Source organism: Ursus maritimus, unplaced genomic scaffold (genome assembly GCF_017311325.1).
Source record: "Ursus maritimus isolate PB19 unplaced genomic scaffold, ASM1731132v1 scaffold_28, whole genome shotgun sequence".
NCBI classification, from domain to species: Eukaryota; Metazoa; Chordata; class Mammalia; order Carnivora; family Ursidae; genus Ursus; species Ursus maritimus.
This window is the reverse complement of record NW_024425341.1, coordinates 1,447,779-1,449,895: the sequence shown is the minus strand read 5'-3', so window position 1 is coordinate 1,449,895 and position 2,117 is coordinate 1,447,779. Positions and strand designations below refer to the sequence as shown.

At 47.4% G+C, this 2,117-nt stretch overlaps 1 pseudogene; it reads right to left on the bottom strand.

The window, feature by feature from the left end:
- Nucleotides 1-826: 826 nt before the first annotated feature.
- Nucleotides 827-1,894, bottom strand: LOC103677037 (annotated as a pseudogene).
- Nucleotides 1,895-2,117: the final 223 nt, after the last annotated feature.

Genomic DNA, 2,117 nt, shown 5'->3' with positions numbered 1-2,117 from the left:
TCTTAGTCAGATATATGATTGCAACTATTCTCTCCCATTTGGTAGGTTGCCCTTTCATTTTGTTGATAATTTCCTTTGCTGTGCAGGAAGCCCAATTCTATGGCAGCATCTCCCACCAGCATGTCTGGCCTAAGGAGAACAGTTAATATAGAGATTTTTATGGCTGCTGGTACTCCCTTCACTAATGCATTTCTGGACCATCCTGGGTTGTAGGGTTGGTGTTGTCTAAGCAGGCTGCACATAATGAATTAACTTCGACATTCCCATCTCATTACATCATCATACCCCTTTCTCTAAAGTATGCTAGGAAAATTGCAGCATCTCAATCTAGGCCATCTCTGAACCAGGCTGTACAAGGAAACTCTTAGAGCCATTTGGGACTCTCACAGCCACTTCAGGACCAAAGTGGAAGGAAGACATATCTGAAACTATTGCAACAGACCCAATAGATTTCAAAATGTGATAGATTTTAACACTGTATGGAACCTCTGACAAGGCTTATTGGAGCAAAACTGTGCATATTTGAATAGCGGTTCCTAGATTTTTGCTGCTGGACATATTGACTCTAGAATAATAATAATTCCTCCTCCTCCTCCTCCTCCTCCTCCTCCTCCTCCTCCTCTTCTTCTTCTTCTTCTTCTTCCTCCTCCTCCTCCTCTTCCTCCTCTCCTCCTCCCCTTCTTCCTCTTCCTCTTCTTCCTCTTCTCCTTCTTCCTCTGCTCCTTCTTCCTCTTCTCCTTCTCCTCCTTCTCCTCCTCCCCTCTCCCCCCTCCTCCTTCTTCTTCTCCTAACAAGCTTTAGTTCACTTTATTTTTCTTGTATAAAACTATGTGGTGGTCACAGCTGGGGCCTGGGTTCTCCACATGGAGACTCTGGTGTGGGTCTTTGCAAGACAGTCAGTGAATTCCTGATAGGGAGCCTTAGTGAACATTGTCTCTTTCCAGAGGTCAGGGTGAGATAGCTCTAGGTCTTGGAGATGGCATCCAAAGTATCCTTGGCAAAGTTGCCCAGGGTGGCAGTGCAGCCCCTGGCTGAGGTGTGGCCATTGTCACTACCAGCCATCATCAGGAGCTTCTTGGGCACAGGGGCTGAAAAAATGCCAGGGCCTTTGGTGGCAGCTCAGAGCCACAGCAGCCCGTCACCTTGCATGGAACAGTGTGGGGCTGGCCTATCTTGTTCCCCACAATAGCTTCGCTGCACAGGGAGGATAGAAAGCTTGGAAAGCCACGGATGGCAGTGGGTACCTCTGTGGAGCACTTGACACCCAGACCAACGTGTCCATAGTAATCTCTGATGGCAATAAATGCCTTGAACCTGGTATGCTGGCCAGCAGGGGTCTGCTTTTGCACAGACGTGATCTTCAAAACCTCATCCTTGAGGAATGCCCCCAGGAAGAAGTCAATGATCTCAGATTCGCTGATGGGCAGGGAGAAGGGAAAGATCTCCTCTGGAGACTTGATCTTCATGACCTTGACCAGGTGGCCCAGCCATGTCGTTGGCCTTGCCTCCGTGAGCTCTGTGGCCTCTCTCCAGCTGGGGCCCAGATGCTGCTGCTGAAGCCTCCTCAGAAGCCCCCCCCCCCATTCCAGGGCCCCCAGGCCTGCCAGGTCCTCCTGCAGCACCGGCATCATCTGCCATTTGGCGTTCTCTCTGAGAAAAAGCTAAATCTAGAATTCTTGGTAAGTGTACTCATATTGATAAATTTGGCCTACCTAATTTCACAATTTGTCCTTTCTGGTCAATGCCTCTATTTTCCATTCCAAGGGTCTTGTGGATGGGAATTGGTAGAATCTTATGATTCCTTTGGGATATATTCCTTTGTCTATTCCTGGAATAGGTTTTGTAATTCACTTTCTGGGTCATACAGGAATTTTTCATTTTTCTCTCTCTCTCTCTTTTTTAAAATAATTTTTATTTTGTTATATTAGTCACCATACAGTACGTCCCCAGTTTTTGACGCAATGTTCCTTTTTTTTTCTCTTTAAGATTTTATTTATTTATTAGAGAGAGACAGAGTGAGAGAGCATGAGTGGGGGAGAGACAGAGGGAGGGGGAGAAACAGACTCCGGGTTGAGCAGGGGCCTGACACGAGGCAGGCTCCAACCCAGAATGCCAAG